Source organism: Molothrus ater, chromosome 12, assembly GCF_012460135.2.
Source record: "Molothrus ater isolate BHLD 08-10-18 breed brown headed cowbird chromosome 12, BPBGC_Mater_1.1, whole genome shotgun sequence".
Classification (NCBI taxonomy): domain Eukaryota; kingdom Metazoa; phylum Chordata; class Aves; order Passeriformes; family Icteridae; genus Molothrus; species Molothrus ater.
In genome coordinates this window covers 2122363-2142479 of record NC_050489.2, presented here as the reverse complement: position 1 = coordinate 2142479, position 20117 = coordinate 2122363, and positions in this window count along the sequence as shown.

Sequence of the window (20117 nt, the reverse complement as noted above, 5' to 3'; positions counted from 1 at the left end):
AAATTAAGAGATACCTGGGAAATACTTGGAAAGACACAAGGGAACAGAAGGCTGTCATATTGTTGGTTCCTTCAAGAGAGAGAGAGAGAGGTGTTGAGTATTCTTTGTACTGGAAGAGTACAATAAAGGGCTGGAGATGGTAAATTTTTTACCTTTTTTTTTTCTGCTTTTAACTAAATGGTCGCTGAGACATTGATTTTGGAAAAAAAAGATAGACAGACTGATGAGGTTTCAACAAGGTTTTGTTTGGAAGAAGGTATAGCTATGAAGTGGAAAAACAGAGTGTAAAGGGAGTCAAAAGAAGCTGAAGAGGAAGGGAAAGACAAAATAAATACTGGGATGAATTTTCCTTCCTTCCAGGACGGATATTGAGGCAAGACCTAAAAGTAATCTAAACCCCCCCCCCCCCCTCCAAAATTCCTCGTTTTCTTGGTTTAGTGTTGTTTTGCTTTTGGATTTTTTTCAGGAATGAAGAGGAAGATATTAACACACACAAACAGAGATGTATTTTTAGGGATGCTCCTATTTCCTGGCCATGGGGAGCAGGGGGAGCAGGGTGGCCCCCCTGGGGCTGGGTCAGGCTGGGCAGAGCCAGGCCTGCAGCAGGAGAACACAGCCCCGGAGCTGCCTCTCCTCTCCCCTCTCTCCCTCTCCCTCTCCCTCTCCCTCTCCCTCTCCCTCTCCCTCTCCTCTCCTCTTGTGTTCTTTCTCACTATCTGCAGGTATCCAAATCTGCTCCTATTTTGTTATCCTACTGGTTTAATTGTATTCAGTGGAGTGTGCAGAAAGTGGTTCTGTCAACACTAACAGTGGAGTTACACACAAATAGAATATTTTTTATTCTGACTCCCTGGATATATTTACATATTCTTATATGTAGATAAGGTGGTTGGTTTTTTGTTTGTTTGTTTTTTTTTTTACAGTGCTGTATAACAACTTTTAGCATATAACTATCTCTAATGAGCAGATATTTCATTTGAAATTTACTGCAGATTAAATTTATAGATTGAGAGCATAAAGGCACAAAGGACTTGTAAGAATTGTAGCCTCAAAGTTAATATGTCTTACCAGATGGCAGGAATTTTAGACAGACTGTGAAATAAATAGGAAGTTCACACTTCCTGATATACACAGGGCATGAAAAGCTGCAATTCAACAGAGTGTGTAATAACCAATGAAGAATAAAGAAGAAACTCTCAAGGGCTAGAAAATATGTGGTGTAGGTGTCTATTGTGACATTGTACATTAAAATTATTTTTCTGAGGTCTTACAATGCAATATTTAAAATGAGTAGTCTATTTTTAAATTTTTGTGAATTCTATTTGAAAGATGGTAGTATGATTAACTATTTAGTAAAGTCCTATGTAGATCAGCATAGAATAATGTATTCAGTTATGTTTTCTCCGTTGATGTTACATATAAGAGAAGAGTGCTTTCCAAGACCTCCCTTGATTTGGAAGGGAAGGAAATCAGTGCACAGTTTAAACAAAAAAATGTAACAATGTTTTTTTAAAAAAGAGGAAATCAGCTTTGAAATGTATTATGAATACAACTCAGTGTGATGGGCTGTAGGAGGAAGAAATCATCAGCTTGGGAAAAGAGCAGCACTGGCACAATGGCCATGTGCAGATGTTAATAAGGATATGCCTATCAGCAAGGTGTGGGATAAGATTAGGAGGATGAACGTTAGTAATATAATCCCCAAAGAGTGTGTTAAAGGAAAAACCTAATTCACAAGAGGTTGTTTCTGTTAACCAGATGGAGATGTGTTTAGGAAAAGGAAATGTGGGGAAAACCAGGGTGATTTTGGAAAACAGACTTGACCACTAATGTCCTATTGTATCAGCAGTGATTTTCCCTTTGTGGTTGGCAATTCCTGTGGAGCTGCAGTGAGAGCATGTTGGAGTGCAGGATGAGCAGAGCAGTGTTCCCTGGTGTTGGGGCTGTGTGTGCAGGTGGAGCTGAGCAGCAGTGAGCACGCAGCTCTGGCTGGGGCTGTGTTGCACAGTCTGTACAGTGTGTCACAGCCCTCGTGGCCACAGCCTGACCCACTCCTGCTGCCTGGATGTTTGACAATGCAGGCATACATGTAGGCAAATCGGCCTTCTAAAAATACATTTCACAAATCATCCATTCCAGCTGTCAGGCTGAGAGCAGTCCTTTTGTCCCGCAGCCCTGGACAACGAAAATCCCATTTCAGACAAATGAAATTTAGTCCTTTTCTGCCTGCCAGGAAAGCTGCTGACCTGTGCTTTGTGCCCTCAGTGCTCTGCCCACCATTGTGTCCAACCTGAGGCTCAGCACACACTTGGCCTCCTGCCCAGGCCTCAGTCTCATCTGGAAACACTGAGCATGGCTGGCTATAAATGGCCACCTAAAAATAAAAAGCGGGACAATCACCTTTTCTTGTCAGACAAATCAAAGTCCAGGTCACCTTAAAAAATGCTAGGCTGCAAGCCATACTGGTTATAGGGAAAATAAATAACTACATGAAGTACATAAACCTCTGAATCCTGCATGGGTCAGTCCAGTTGTGATCGAACTGAACGGAGGCCGCTGACTTCAGCTGACACTGGATGTGTCCCATGACCTTCTGGTTTATATATTTAGATTCCCCATACTAATCTTCTCTTCCACAGGTCTGATGTCATCACCATTATTATAAGCAGAACTTGTGACTTGATTGACAGCAAACAACCTTTCCAAAAAGTAGCCAAGGAGTAAGAATGTTTTGTCAGAGTGACACATGATCATGACTGCCTGCAGTCCATTTTTGTTTACAGGCAGTGGAAAAATTTCAGATATTTATAAGGTCAGTGTCCCCAGTCCAGAGAAGAAGGAGATGTGTTTGGTTTTAAATTGTTGTTCTGCTTACAAAATTGACTTCCAGTTGGGCTTGAATGAAGGACTAGGCTCTGAGGTAAATCCTTTGCCTGCTGCAGCCTGGAATGGGCTGCTCCCAACTGCACACACAAAGGGGTCACTGGCATGCCATATTTTTGCTTTAGGAAGTCAAATACTTAAACATATGCATAATTCTTTTTGACTGTCTGGTGATTCAGATGTCTGGGATCCTTGTTTCATTTTTCTTGTTTTTTTGAAGACTTTCACAAAAAGGAATCAGCTTGCAAAACCACAAAAATGTACTTCTCAGGCAGCTGCGGTAAAATATTTTGCATGGCCATCTCAATACTGGAGAAATCTTTATATTTAAAAAATCATTCTGATGATTAGCAAATGAACATGAATTCATTATCAGTAAGGCATTAGCAGTTGCCTTAGAACCATTCAAGGTATGCTGCAAACACAGAGGAGCTGAGAGAATATTTGTGAGACGAAGAGTGTTGACATTCAGTCATACTAGAACTCAGAATATTGTTTTAAAGCAGATATGCTGCAAATGTGGGAATGAGAACTAGACTGGTTTTTTTTTCTACTTAATTTGGCATTTAAGTATATGGCACAATAGGGTCTGACAAAAAGTAAAATGTAAATCTATATAACTAACTCCACTTATTAATAGGGTGTTAAGGACTTGTAATATTACAGAGTCTAAATACTATTTAGGAAGAAGTGAAACAAAATTTAGAATTAATTCTAGAACATTTATAAACAGGTATAGAAAATAGTGTCCTACTACTGAATGTTAGAAATTAGAGTCTGACCACCAAATGATGTTCCATTTGTTTGACCTCCTTCACTGATTCCATTAAAGTGTTGTATATGTTTCAGATAACAAAATTTGACTTTTTTAGTAAGTATCTTATATTGGATATAAAATTGTTATTTTAACAGTCTATACTAAACATTTTACCGTACAAATGGTAAATTTTATTTAACTTATGTTAATATAAATACACAAAATTAATACATGTTTTATAAATACATATAAATATTTAAAGTGGTCTAGAAAGAAGCTTAAAAAGATAGATTTAAATCATTTCCATGTGGTAATTCCTGTAACATGGGATTGTTGCAGGGGGACTGGATAGGGGCCCACGTGCTATTGCATTCACTTAGTTTTTGTCAGGGCACTGTAACAAAGGCAACTGAATTTCAGCTGCCTTAGTGGTACTGTTATTACCTTTTGCCTATACAGATTTTTATTGTGGAAGACTGCCAGATAAGGAGTAATTTTGTAATTGAGAACGTAGAGTTGTGAAAGTAGTTTGAACAGAAGGGTAAAAGGGAAGCATATAAGTTAATATCTTATGGATGAAATTTTGCTGAATTACTTGATAACGCAGAGAAAAGTGTAGTAGATCTACATATGTTTGTCATATGTTGCTTCAGTAGATTCTTCATTAATTACTGAAATGCTCAGTGTTTCACTGTGTATCACATGTCTGAGAGTGGGGTGTGAGTACACTCCTTACAGCAAGGCAGGAATCCACTGCCAGGAACCGCCTGTGAGACTGACCCAACCAACCCTGCTGTACCCACCATGCAGAGCCTCTTTGGGGTGCCCTATCCAAACCAGGCCAGGTCTCCTGGTGACATCCTGAAATGGGAGATGCCCATCAGCTCCTCTTTGGCCATGACAGAGCTTTGGCTTGAGAAGATATTCAGGATGTTGACAGAGAGGAGTGGGACTCATCTACTAAAACCTAGCAATGCAGGCTTGTCTGTTCTCCATGGGAGAGTGCAGCCCTCCGTGCTCGACTGGCTGAGGACCATTTTCCTCTGGCTCCAACAGGAAAACCAGCATAGGTGACCTCCCTGGCACCAGCACAGGTGCCCTCACTGCTGGTTTCAGGTTCCTGATTTGTTTAGTCAGCTTTCAATGCCTTCATACTTTCTCAGTAACTGCTGCCAAGGCTGTACATGGTTTGTTTGTATCATCAGGCTCTGCGGGGCCGGGCTCTCCTGCCCACATCTGATACCAGGTTTGAGCAGCTTGCTCCCCTATCACTAAACTAAAGTTGATGATACAGTGCCCAGTCATTTTTTTGTTTGCTTGCTTGCTCTTTAAGCTTTCTCAGCAAAAATGGTACCCAACAGGCTGTGTTATCAGGTGCAGCTATCCTGCACTGCTGGACACATGCCAGGGATGCCGAAGCAGATGTCACAGGGATTATGGTTCACTCTGCTGTTGTCTTCTTCACAGCCCAGAAATTCCACAGTTGAAAATTAAGGGCTACCAGAAGTTGTTTCTCTGGCATCCCACAGAACTGAGATCTTTCAGCTGCACCAGGCAGAGAGATGCCCTTGATGTCTGAATGATGCTTAATGGTGCTCTCTGCATCCCTTGTCTCAATTTCTGTGCCCTCCTTGTTTCAAGAGGCACCTACAAACCTCTCTGTTATTGCTGGGCTCCAAAGGCCACAATTCATCTGTCGATACAAATTGTGTGTAGCTTTGCTGAAATTGATAATTGTGGTTCCCAGCTCTTTTGCATGATGTCTAATCAATTGCAGTATTGTAAAAGAAGGTAGATCAAGCTACCAAGTCTGTATCAGACTATCAGATCACAGTTGTGCCTGGTGTGAGAGGCAGGAAACAAACCATCAGTCCCACCAGAAGTGCACATATGAATTATGCAACTCTTGTGTGAGTTGTCACATCTGTGAGCACAGGGACCATGAGACAGCAGCCCTGTGGTAGTAACTGACAGCTGAGGGAAGGAAGATCTTCCTTTGTGTGTGCTCTGCTAAATAATTCAAAGACAAGATAAACAGCACCTATAGATGCATCTTTTCTTCATTTCACAGTAGTGGGTGAATACTCTAAGTCAAATATGTGCATTTCAGATCCTTTTAGGCACCCATCAAGCCACCAGTTACTAAAAGATAAGGGAGATAAGACAAATTCTATACACCAGTTGTTTTCTGTTGTTGAGTTTTGCATATGTTAGTTTTTCTTTCAGAATTCCAAGAGTAAGGAAATTATATCATATAATTCTTGCAAAGTTAACCTTGGATAGTGGTATTGAGTGTCAACAGACTGTATTCACATCTCAAGGATCATTGTAATTCCAGGAGCTGGGAGATGAGAAGGCAATAAATAATAGGATACAGGGTAAGCTCTTCTTCCTTTTGAATGGGAAAATATTTCAGCCATGGTGATGTAGTTGACAAACGTTTGGTTTAGCATAAAAGGAGCAGAAAAGAGATTGAAATATATAGTCATATAGGAAATAAAAAACCTAATCAATAAGTAGTCACAAAAGCAGTGAAAAACTTCTCCTAGAGTGTTCTTAAATTAAAATGCAGAACATGAACATGTATCCTCCAATCTGGTCAATATTGTTTCTAGAGAATAAAAAATCTGTAGATTTGTTGGGGGAACACAATTTGCCATTTCCTGGAATAATTGCCCACAAACATGAGCTTGACCCCTGTGTTAAACTAATGAACTCTTGCCTGTGTATGGAGGGTGATCCCAGGGATGGATGGTTACAGAAAAGTCAGATTTGGATATTAAACACACATGTCCCTAGCAGAAGTTGTGGTTTTCTCCTCATGTCGATTAAAAACCCACTGACAATCTTCAGAGTTGCTAATTTAGGCCTTTCTGATTGCAAGTTCCAGGCAACTCCATGTTTTGCTTCATAGGACAATTCTAGGAATGGTGGTTTCCTGAGAAAAACAAGCTCATAAGGCTTTGGAACTCTCTCTCTCTCATGGTTTCTGTGTCTGCAGAATTGGCAAACCAGCACAGAACATAATAAGAATGAAGTTCAATCTGCAGTGGTTTTACACCCTATGTTTTTAAGAGTCTGCAATCATTTTTCTGAAAACACATGAACAGAAATCTTTGTAAAGCTCTTTCCTCCATCTGTACAATGGTATACAAGTAATTTGGGGACTTTCAGTCATAACTATAGTAGCACTAGCAAAAGCTTGTTAGCTACAGTCATGTTTTTTCTTATTAATTTTAAAAACTGTGGTGCTGCTCTTCCAGTGAGATCCATTTGCACATAGGTCTCATTGAAGGCCCAGGACCTGCATTTAATATGATTCTATTCTGTATCTAATCACACTCCCATTTTACAGAAAATGAAGGTGGGAAGTTGGTTCAAGGTCAGCAATTTATTTATTAATAATAACATTTGTAAATATCCTAAAAATCGAATTCAATAGGAATTTGAACACCTCAAAAATGCAAAGATCTGGAGAGTTTATCCCCTGAAAAATTGGATGATATCATGAATGATGAGGTATAAAATTGTGTCTGTAATTTAAGAACCTGCAGCTATTTGCAGTGTAGTGATTTTTGCCCCCTGTATGACCATACCTTTTAAATTCAAGTGTCTGATAATACAGACAAGCAAAATCAAACAGGCAGGTAGTTCAAACAGAATCTGTAGAAAGGACAGCAGTAACATATAGATCTTTTTGAAAATATTCAGTCTATAGAACTGGGATTTTAAAGAGTGAGACTGGCAAAAGAATCAGGCTCATCTGATATGCAGAGGAAAAAAATGTCAACCTGAGGGTAGCATCTTCTAGAACAAAATCTACATTTCCAGAGAACTTCCTTGAACTGAAACAAGCTGCAAGATGAGCTCATTTCTTAAAATATTAATAGTAAACTTGGGTGAGACATTCTTATTATGCTTTCACTGATGCAAATTCATCAAATTGCAATGATAATAAATCTTGAGAGATTAAGTTTATAACAGAATATCAGATGGTTGTTTCTGGGTTTTCTAAGACCCCGAGATTGGTTTGGCATGCAGCTGAACCATCATTTATCTTTGCTGACAGCCCGGTTTTCATTCCCAGCCTTTGTGCTGCTGTGCATCAAATGACACTGTCCAGTTGGGGGTATTTTTAGTCTGCTCTGTAGCAGATGCAGGCTGGCACATCCCTGCTTCTCCAGTGATGTGGGTCACATTCCCAGCAGGAGCCACACCAAGAGAGGAGGAAGGAAACCACTTGCAGAAATGGGAGTGGTGCAAAGCCCAAGCCTCAGAGCTCTGCTTTAGTGGGTCAGCAGCCAAGAACTGCGTGTGAGTAGTGCTTTAAAGCTGTCTTTGCTTCCCTTCAGGGACTCCACTTGCAATTGAAATATCACACATGGGGAGTTTGCCAGAGCTTTGAATTAATATGCACATGACCAGAACAGTTAAAGTCACCTCCTGTTTGGTGCTGAGAATTCCTCATCCTCAGATGTGTATTCTATCACTGCAGCAGTGAGGGACGTTTGGAGTAGTGAGTGTAGAATAAGGAATATATTCCAAGAGTTTAGTTGTGCTGCCTTTTAAATGTGCATATTTAAATTTAAATGTTAAATTTAGCAGCGGAGATCAGGCCCTATGACTGCAAAAAAATGATTTTTCTAGAAACCAAAGTAACTGAAATGTCTGTATTAAAGCATTTCCATTGAGAAAAATACCTCTAATCTGGAAAGATGTAGCATTTAATCTCAATAGCATGTTTTAAGACCTTTACTCTCTATTGTATAGTATATGTGCAAAATCAGTACAATGTGTAATATGTATATAATTATGCATAATTATTATGATTAATATTTAATTAATGCTAGCACAACAAGTAGTAAATATAAAAATTACTTCAAAAAGTAATAGTTATAGGAACTGATGTAAATCAATTAACAACAGAATTCCCCATTGTTTTCAGCAGGACCCCACTTCCCTGGCTGATGGAGTCACCTTATGAAAATGAGACCAGGACAGCTGGATCACAGACCTGCAAACCAGGCTTGGGCAAGGTGAACTTGTGAATGTGCACTTTTACTGTGAATGTAGGCTAAAAGTACACGTATTTTAACAACTTTGCTACCCTTCTGAATGAAAAAAGATCTGCTTGCTTTCTTTTTAGATGAGTCCTTCTCCTGCAGGTTTGTCTCGTTCTTGTGTCACCACTAATGCACTTAGGACTCAATAAGCTCCCTGGCTGTTGCATCATGAGCAGAATTATTGCTTACACTTCCTGAATTTATCTTCATTTTCATATTGAAGTCAGCAATAGTACCTTTTAATATTAAATGGGCCAGGCTGACAGCTAGTAAATTGAAACTGCAAAGGAAATGTGATATAAAAATCAGAGGAGTCACCATTTCTTTTCTCCCAAACACTTGAAATAAGAGTAAAAATCTTATTTCAGCTTCACTGCTTGTAAAGGAGAAGAAACACTGGAGGTTGGAAGAGAAGAAGTTTCTGTGTGGTGTCTAAAAACACCTCAGAAGGAGCTTACCTGTCACGAGCCCCCAAGCTGATACAAACGGGAGCAGGCTCCGGGTACTAAAGTGATTTCAGATTTATCATAACAAAAAGAAAGGCCTGAAGCGAGGGGGCCCGGGCCGGGCAGGCAGCGTTCCCTCAGGGATGGAGCAGCGCCGGCGCTGGGGCCGCTCAGCAGCGATGGCCCCGATGCTCCAGGGGGAACAGCACAGCTTCCCTGGGTCAGATGCCCCTTTTTATCCTGTTTTTTGTCCCTCTGGATTGTTTTTGTTGGGATCCTTCATTTGCAGGAAGGCTTAAGGCGCTTGATTGGCCATGACAGTTCTGTCCAGGCTGGCTCGTGGGCACTTTACTGAGGTGTGTTATGGTACCCTGAGTACCGTATTTCCTATAACTGCCCTTTAACCCCTTTTACAATATAACAACCAAACTAACAGTGCGTGCTTAACGATTATCAACTATTTTACCACAGTTTCTCACCTATTTTTAACAATTGACAGGGGTTTCACAGCGCCGCTCTCTGCCTGCAGAGCTCCCGAGAGCGGGCACAGCCCCGGGGTGCTCGGAGCCGGCCCTGGCAGGGCATGAGCATCACACTCAGCCCTTGGAAGGGTTCTGGTCCCTCTGGGTGCCACTGAGTCCCTCTGAGCGCCACTGAGTCCCTCTGAGTGCCACCGAGGGAACCCCGGCCAGCCCCCACACCGTGCACAGCGGGATGGGGGCGCCCTCCCGTGCCCCGGGGGTATGGAGGGCAGCCAGGCTGATCCCGGGGGTACAGAAGGACAGAAGGACAGCCAGGCTGATCCCGGGGGTACAGAAGGACAGAAGGACAGCCAGGCTGATCCCGGGGGTACAGAGGGCAGCCAGGCTGATCCCAGGGGGACAGAAGGACAGCCAGGCTGATCACCTGCAGCAGAGGAGACGCTGGAACAAGGGCGGAGGATGAAGGGGCTGGCTCTTAGCAGGGGTTAATCCAAGGTTTATTTCAGGAGCTCCAGGGAGCCCCTAGAACCTCAGGGGGCTCCTGCTGAGAGCCCCGGGTGAAGTGCAAACCTAAAGCAGATAACATTTACTGATCAATAAACGGCCCTAAGGGATGGATACTGGGGAATGGACATTTAGGACAGCGTGTGGGGTAACACTTAGGGGGTTGACCCCTGGCCTCTGGCTGATCACTCAACGTCCTGGACCGAATGTTCTAGATGGAGGGGATGGGATGCTGAGTGACTGACAGACTGACAGGGTGGGGATTTGGGGATGATCTCAGCAAAGGAAAGGGATTACACAGGTAGAGGGAGGGGATACCATTTGGGGAAAATAAGGGGATACAAAGACGAAACCATTATAAAACATAAAACCACACTGCAACAAGAAGGGGCATTCCCACCGAGCTGGGCACCATCTCGCTGGGAAAGCTGGCACCGTGCGCTCAGCCCCGTGTGGCACTCGGGGAACTCCTGGAGCTCTGTGGTGGTTTTTTTGCCAGGTTTTTATGGAAAAGGGAAGCACTCGGCAGTCCCCGTGTGCTGCAGTGTCACCTGCAGGGGCTGGCTCGGCTGTCCCAGTCACCGGGGTCGTGGCGCTTTCAGCCGGGCTCCTCTGGCCACAGCTGTGAATTGACAGGGGAATTTTAGCCTTTGGTCACACATACATACCTGAAGGGAGTTTGTGCTGCTCAAATAAGTGTTCTTGACCACTACTGAAAGCTCTGCCTTCTGTAGCAGTGTTATTGAAAATTCGTGGGTGTATGCTTATTATTTAAAAGAGTGCCCTTACTTTCTGATATAATGGTAATAATTTATAATGGTAAATTAATTATTCCTACTCAATGGTTAAAATCCATTTTGCAAAGAGGAACTGTACCCAAAATGAATGTATTCCTGGGCTACCAAAACAGATTTCTATCTGGTAGCCAGTATTTGTTTCATCTAACAAAAAGTAGCAGTCTTTGTTAGAAAAAAATGTCTTTTTAGAAACTCTATTACTTGGTAGCTTTAGCAAAACAATAATTAACTGAAGAGATTTTATTCTGTGCTAATAGAAGTGATTTATTGCCACGCTCAGGACAAGCATCTCATAAAATAACTCTTCCAACTTTCTCAAGTGTAGGATTCTACTGCTGGGTTTGCCTCCCATGATCATACTAACAGTGGTACCTGTGCTCCTCCCCCAGGAATACAGGGTTTAACTACACATGCATCTTAGCAGAGATGAGACCCAAATGTGGCAAAAAGGAAATTGCTCTCATCTTACAGAGCTTGATTAAAGCTTTAGGCATAGAGCTTTTTAAATGACAAATGCTCAATGAAATAATATTATGTCTTTATACTCCAGAGCACTATTAATCTGAGGTTCTAGGACTTTGAGAAATGTTAATTAACTCATTACCATTCACATAAAGTGTTACCATTACATTCATTTTGTGGGCTGATAACCAAAGCATGGAATTATTATATTTTTCAGAAAGAATGAGATTGGGATTCTCTTCCATGTATGTTCCCTATCAGGTATTTACAGAGATTTAACTGTTTATGCAGTACTGAACTCCATGGATCTTCAATCAAGTCAGCCCAAAAGGAACAGCAACAATTTTGGGAGAGATGGAACAACTTCAGCAGAACCCAAAGAAGTATGTTTCTGCAGCCTTAAGCTTTGTGTTGGGTATTTGGGAGCCCAGATCTGATAGCTAAGAAGTTGCATGCTCTGGGAAATAACAGAGACACTTTTGGCTGTTCTGCAGAAATGTAAAGGTTTGCATCACTTTAAGCAATTTTTTTTTCCCCAGGAAGCTGCCTGCACTTATAATTCAGGATAAATAATATGCAAATTAGGAAGCCACTGTTTGGTCCATTGAATTGCATCTCAGGCTTGCTGCAACCTGTTTGTGGTTTCAGTATAATGAAAGAACAGGATCACTGCAAAACACACCACAGAAATGTTGTGCAGTGTGGGTACAGAATTTGTTCACCTGGTGCACACACAGCCTCGTGCTTTGTTTCAGATGGAAGCCACCTGCAGATAATTTGGGGGAGAGATGTAGGAGCCCCATAGGCAAAGAATAATCTGCTGTATGCATTAGACCTCAGCCTTAAATCTGTTTGTATGGGAAAAACATGAAGTATGACATTTTCATATACTTCCCACAAGTTTCAGTCCAAGAAATGACTGCTTTCCAGTCCCACAGGTAAAAATTTAGCCTCTGAAATTCTTCTGAATCTTGTGAACCTGTTGGTCTCAATGATTTTTCTTAAGAATTAGTTTTGTAATATAATTACATGTTTATGTTATTATTGTTATTTTTTTTAATTTCACAACAAATTTTGCTTTGTTTCCTGTTACAAGAAAGCAAGGACTGAGGTTCAAGATCTACTTTTTCTGTAATGTGCTGCATTTTTTATGGTGTTTTTTTTTGTTTGTTTGGGGTTTTTTGATTGGTTTTTTTGTTTTTTTGTTTGTTTGGTTGGTTGGTTGGTTGGTTGGTTGGGTTTTTTTTAAATCAAGGTCTTTCATGCCTGATTCATTTTTAGGGTAAAAACCAAACATCTCTCACTTTGCCTTTTCCCTTGCCCAGGTCATTCTTCTCATCCTTTTATTAATTTCACCTATCCCTGAGGTATCCTTTATTGAGGTTGCTGCCACTCATAATCTTACACTTCCTTCCATATAAAAGTACTGATTTATCTAACATTCTTCAACTTCTTAATTATCATTTTTTATGCACACCAATATTTTCTTCACTTGTTTTGACCACAGCTAAACATGACCTCAGTCTGCTCTCTAAGTAGGGACCATTTATAAGAATTAATCACACAAGTAACTCATCTTCTTCCCTTCCATAGCTCAATGCTTTGTACTTAACAAATTTGAGTTTTGTGTGCCATCAGCCTGCCCAGGTGATGCTACTCAGCTGGGTCTTTTGAAATTCTTTCTAGGCCTCTCTAACCCTCACATAAATAACCTCTCATCTACAGATGATGCTGCTCCCTTGTCAAATTTAGCTCTTTTCTAAATCAGTGATAAATATGCTAAATCACAGAGAGCTATTATTTTATTTAGTACAATTGCTAGTATAATTCCAATATAAAAAATCTCTAGTTTGACAATTTTATGTGTCTCTGAAAGTTGGCCTGTTTTCTACCTGTGTTTTACTCTTCAGTAGCCATTACCTTTTTTAGAATGGCAAGTCATTAAAACATGGTGGTTTAAAGCTCACTTCTACTCTGGCTCCCTTTTCCAGATCTGTAATAAACAGAAACTGATAGGAAATACCTCTATTATACAGAATCAGATTTATTTCCTCATAATAGTAGAATTTATGTTCTTAGCCTGCCTATGTTACAGGGGGTTTGGCCCACATAATGATTTCTTTAAAGGAGAAAGGTTTTTGAGCAGTCTTGGGAATCTGGAGAGGTCCCAGCTGACTGATGCCATAAGGTGTGGGATGTCCCTGTGGTCACTTGGGGTCATCTGTCCTGGCTCTGCCCCCCTAAGCCTCCCAAGCACCCCCAACTTCCTTGCCAGCATGGCAGTACAAAAAGTAGAAAAGGTCTCTATGTAACCTCAGCAATAACAAAACCAAAAGCAATTTAATATTAACAACTCTGTGTTCAGCATAAATTCAAAACATAGCCCTGTTCTGCAAAAAAAAAAAAAAAAAAAAACTACCCTAGCTGAAACCAGCACAATGTCTTACTAAAAAAAATATAGTTTCACACTTCGGAAACTGAGTTTTATATACATAAAAAATAATCTCATGCTTTGGGTAAATCTCTAGTGTTTTAAGGGTGACATATTTAAAAATGTTTATTATTAAGAGAACCCCCAGTGAAACCACCGACTCTGCCGTTACCTGCCGTGGTAACGAGACGGACCGCCCTGATGGCATCCAGAAGCACAGCGGCAGCAGGCAAGTTCGGAATTCCTTTTCAGGACCGTTGGCAGCTCCCGGGCAGGGAAGGACCAGGCGGGCCCCACACGCGGGTGGCGAATTCTCGGTGCGGTACCGCCATCTCTCGGTCCCGCTCCGCGCAGCAGCGCAGCGCGCCCGCATCCCGCGCTCTGCATCCCGCGCTCTGCATCCTGAGCTCCGCATCCCGCATTCCTCATCCCGCACTCTTCATCCCGCCCTCTGCATCCCGCACTCTGCATCCCGCCCCTGCATCCCGCATTCCTCATCCCGCACTCTGCATCCCGCCCTCTGCATCCCGCCCCTGCATCCCGCCCCTGCATCCCGCCCCTGCATCCCGCACTCTGCATCCCTCACTCTGTATCCCGCACTCTGCATCCCGCTCTCTGCATCCCGCCCCTGCATCCCGCACTCTGCATCCCGCATTCTGTATCCCGCACTCTGTATCCCGCACTCTGCATCCCGCATTCCTCATCCCGACCCTGCATCCCGCACTCTGCATCCCCCACTCTGTATCCTGAGCTCCGCATCTCGCACTCCTCATCCCGCCCTCTGCATCCCGCCCCTGCATCCCGCACTCTGCATCCCGCATTCCTCATCCCGACCCTGCATCCCGCACTCTGCATCCCCCACTCTGTATCCCCCACTCTGTATCCTGAGCTCCGCATCTCGCACTCCTCATCCCGCACTCTGCATCCCGCCCCTGCAACCCGCACTCTGCATCCCGCGCTCTGCATCCCTCGCTGGACATTCCTGCACTCCGCACTCCGCACCCCTGCACTCCGCACCCCTGCGCTCCGCGCTCCCGCAGCCCCGCGCTCGGCGCTCCCGAGCTCCCCCGCAGTCCCGCTGGATGCGATTCCCGTGGGCTGCTCCCGGGAGCGGCGTTTCCCCGGCAGGAATCGCCCTGCACTGCCGGGCACGGCGAGCCCGGGGCTCCAGCTCTGCTCGCACTGCTCACAGCCTCCTCCACACCGGGGGCTGCTCCCCAGGGGAAGCCTACGAACAGCCGGCAGGGCTGTAACAGGAGTATTCAAGAATCCCCCACCCCTCCGAGGAAAAAGTAGAGAGTGTAGTCTGCAGAACTTCTCTGCGTGAGTTTTCAAACCTGTAAAACCTGTGATAGATAAAAAGTGTATTGAAAGCGCAGCTCTACTTTCTAGCCAAGACATGTTCACCTATCACGAATCTAATCGACAGCTGTACTTTTAAGTACAAAAGATGTGGTGCAAGACCTGGGATTGGGTGTGTGGAGTCCCAGTCACAGTGACTCACCAGGAACCATGCAGAGGTTCACTTTCTCAGCACTGCCACCTGGAACTGCTCTGCAGTAAGTGTCAGGAGTGCCAAGGATCTGTACAGTGAATTCAAAGTCCTGGAGGTGCTGAACTCTGCACAAGATCCACCAATATCCATGTTTCCTAAACCTGGACATGCCAAAGTGTTCTGTTATCTAATGAATCAAAAGTCCTTATGAGGACTATATGAACCACACAGTTACTAGAACCAAAGAATTATCCCATACAGAAATTGATTCCAATAGACAGGCAATAGAGAATTAGCAGTGGGAGCCTTAACCAAAGTAAGCACCTGTGATTGCTCTCCTGACCACCAAGAAAGCCTTAAAAAGTATTCTGCAAAGACAAGCCCAGGAACAAAAATGACAACAATGGATATAATGGACACATTGATCTTACAGTACATGGCATTTTCCACCCACAAATCACCTCATGGCCCAAAAGAAGCAGGTAACTGCTGTTCTCTGTTCTGTACAAGACCAGCATTACTTTTCCCCTTGTGAGTTTCCTCCACTGGTGCATGTGCCAAGTACCCTTTTCTTTTCCCCCTCATGTTGTTTAATTGATTTAACAAGCAAAGTTAAATTCAGAGCAATTTCTTCCTGTCTGTGCTTAGCATAAAGTTTGCTCTCTCTGTGCCACATTTGAAGAGGAGTTTGTACCTGAACATCACAGTCTGGGAAAAAAGATTACCTCTCCTTGCAAAGCATCCCAGCCTTGAAAATGCAGGACACTTACTTTATCAGAAATACATAAAAATGTAGGCATGGACCAGCAGCTCAAGTATTTCTGAGTTAGTGCAGTGACACAGCCCCCTGACCTCAGGCTGTGCTTTTGCCCCACAACTGCTCCAACCCCTCCAAGGTGCTCTCAGTGAGCCCCAGTACACCCAGCTCCCCAGATGGGAATTGCCCAGCCAGGTTTGTCCCTAAACTAAAAACAAAAGCTGATGGCTGTGAAGCACTCTGAAAATCTGGGTCTGGGTCCTTTTTTGTCTTTGAAACCAGGAACTGGATTTGAATGTTTGATCCCTTTCTTATTGTCCATCTTCAGGAAATCCATTCTACTACTTTCTATGAGGCCATGGAAGTATTTTTTTCCATTACTGGAAGAAGAAAGTAGGATTCAAGACTGTAGTTTTGTTTGCTTTCGTATAATAAGTTAGTACAATGGATTTAAATTGAAGTGGAATTATATATGAAAATTTTTTATCATGCCAGAAAATTTCAATTAGGGGAAATTAGCCACTTGGTTCTTTCTGATAAATTAATCATAGAGATTATCTATTAAACGTGGTACTTAACCTTTCTGGCATAAGTGCCTCAGGCAGTAGTATTTAGGCTCTCCACATTAATTTGGAAATATTAATTTCTAGGCAGCTGTCTTCCAAAATGGAATTTTCACTTGTCTTTTTTTTTAAGTAGGTCATTGTGCAGCTGTTGTTAAAGAGGCTGGCATTTGTGGAATGGTAAATCCACCATTGTACCCTATCAGCCACAAAATTGATCTCCATCAATTACAGAATATCCTTTACTGAAGTGCCCTTTCTCAGCCCCAAAGGATGGCATCCCTCACTGTGGTAGCCTTTGGCCTTTTCTGGAATGGGAATGTGTTTCAGTGGGTTATCCTGCAGCAGCTGAAGCACCACTGTGTTCACACTCTCTGCCTGCCATGAGATAAGGGCTTGCCTTGACTTCATGTTAGCACTCCTATCTCCATTAGAGCTGCCTTCAAAAGAATCCTGAGGGAAATGGGTATGACAGCTCTCAGCTGCCAAAGGAGCAGCTGGTTCACCTGCTGAACACCCAGTCCAAACCTTCCTCAATGAAATCAATTGGTGCTTTCACTGGGGACAGGCCTTGCTGTCTCTGTGGTGCTCAGCTGTTGCACAGCTTATGGAGAGACAAACCTTGTCCTCTGCTCCTTCAGAATTAGAATCAGGACCTTGGCCTGCTTATCTTCCTCATATGTCATAAAATTTGCATATTCTGCTGCAGGGATAGTTTGAATTCTAGAACTCTCTGCATTCTAGTGAGAAAAAGAGAGTAGGAAGGTGCTGGAACCAAAGGATTCTATGGAAAGGAGTCTAAGGAAAGAAAATATGAATGGCAGACAATTTATATAATTTTAGGTTAATGAAATGAGAAAGAACATCTCAAAATCTTAGAATAAAATGTTAGAAAGACAAGAATATACATTGAAAGAAGGACAATGGAATATACATTATGTGAGCAGCAGGCACATTAGCAATGGGTAACCAAATCAGTGTACCAGAAGACAGAATTGGTAACCAGGATACCAAATCTGTGACTGTGGTGTCACAGTCAGTTTGTCCCTACTGTTAACTAGAATCAATAGATTATCAATTACCTTATTGATTACCTGAACCTATAAATTCTCGCACAGATACAATTAAGCATAAGAATGCTTGTAGACTTGGAATGTAAAGTTAACAAAATCCTGCTTACTTTGGGATTGGGTCAGATAAACTTGAAGATCTTCGAGGTTTAAGAGATGGAGGATTTTGAGATAATTCAAATAGTGCAACAACTATGATAAAATAAGAAAGACAGGGAAAGGGAAACAAAATTGAGACCTGTGTCTCAGTCAAAAATGAATGAACTGAAATTCAGACTTGGACTGAGATATTTTGTGTTTCATATTTTGTGTGAAAAGGGAAAGAACTATTTCAATAATAACAATTCTTGTGATCAGAGCAGTAAGAAGCTAATGTGGCTCTCCAGTTGGGAAAGGAAGTGGAAAAGTGAGGTGGCCAGAAAACAGAAGTATAGTAACGAATGAGGATTTAAGAATTGTCAAAAGACCTTTAGCAGGCCTTGTAACCTGATTGTGAAATCCTGAACATGAAGAGAGTAACAGCTCAGACACCACGCAAATTTTACAGTGAAAGGCAGGATGGGAATTGCCAGTTTTGAAATAATAAAGGTGGAAAAGTTGGTGCAAAATTGAGACATTATCATCAATTAAAAAATGACAGGACATCTGGGAGGACCTGCAGGAGAAGTGGCTGTTAGTGTGTAAACATGACAGACCTGTGGCTGATCAGAAGAAAGAGGCTCTGAAAACAATGCCTACTGCTAATAACAGCAGTGAAACTTGGGAAAATATGTGTACAAGACCCCTGGATTTGATAGGGATGTGGTAAGAACAATTTAATGAATTCTGCTTCCTCTGATTTGAGAGAAATCTGACAGGTGAGTCAGAAGTTTCATGGCTGAATATCAAATGCTGTCAGTACGATTAACATTTTTAAAAAGGGTATTTTCTCTCTCCCTGTGACTAATAGAAGATATTTATTAAGCCAAAGAACTTTACATCACAGGTTACACCTGGATTACAGTTTCTGACTGAAAAGGAGGCTGTGATTATTCAGGGTTGTATCCTAAAGGTCTTGGACAGGAAGGAAAATATGTAAAGGTGACATGGCAGTGTGCATGATATGTCTTTTTAAAGACTTACTGGGCTCTTGTGTTCTCCTCTGTGGCATCGACTCCAAAGTTTAATTTTTGCCATTTTATTTTCCTGCCGTACTTGAAGGCGTACAGGGAACCACATGCAGTGAAAAACAGCCAGGCAGATTTGGGTGCATGAAAGAAGCAGCTCTGGCTTGGTGAAGTTGTCCAAACCTATGACTGGCAAGGCTGAGAGTGGCCTCCAAAGATGTAAAAAAACCCCTGAGAATATATCAAGTGATTAAGATTTATTTTGCTGAAGAAAAAATGTTTTGGTCTATTAAACAGTTATTTTAAGTCTGAAAAAGCAAACCTTAGAAACAAGCAAGAGCGAGGTATGGAAGGACTTTTGCTAAGGATCAATTATGAATGCTTTTTGTTTTGCAACAAGGACAAGATGCTGATTCTGCAGCTTAAGACTTGAGCTGTGATTTTAGTGCTCTGAGTCAAGTTCACGCTCTGTGACTCTGATTTGGGCCCAGATCCATAAAGGAGCTTAGGTGCTTAAAACATGATTTCACTGGGATTTGCTCCCCTAAGCTGCAGAATGCAATCTCTGGAATTTGACAAACTCCTTTATACACCCATGTTTAAACAACATCCTGCTTTATGCCCAGAACACTTTTGCCTCCAAGGATGGCACAGCTGCTGCTCTGCCTGCCCCGGCCTGCCCAGAGCTTAGCCAGGTGTGATGGACGGGGTGGCAGGCAGGGATGAGGGCAACAAGGACACGGGCAGCGGCCTGGGATCCGGGGACACGGGCAGGGGTCCAGCAGCTGGGGACACGGGCAGGCGTCCGGCACCCAGGGCAGCACCCGGTGCCCCGGCGTGCGCGGCTGCGGCGGTGCGGGTGTCACGCAGCCCTGTCCCCGCTGTCACCAGCCCTGTCCCAGCCCTGTCCCAGCTGGTGCTGAGGCCGCCTTCGAGCGCTGCCGCAGGACGGGCCGTGGCCCGGCCCGGGGTAAAACCAGCCCGACCAGGGACGGCGTTTTCACCGTGCACCCGCACAGCCGCGGGCGGACACTGGCCCCGGGAGGCGCTGAGCGGTGGCGGGGACACCGCGATTCCCTCACACGGGAGGTACAACCGGGAGCGCTGCGTGTTCCCCGGAGCTCCCGGCCCCGGTCTTAGTCTCAGCCTCAGCCTCAGCTCCAGCTCCAGCTCCAGCTCCAGCTCCAGCTCCAGCTCCAGCTCCAGCTCCAGTCCCCGCCGCCGCCCCCGCGCCGGGACCCGCGGCCGCTCCTCCCCGTCTGGCGCGGCACGGAGGGAATCCCACGGCGGAGGGCGGGGAC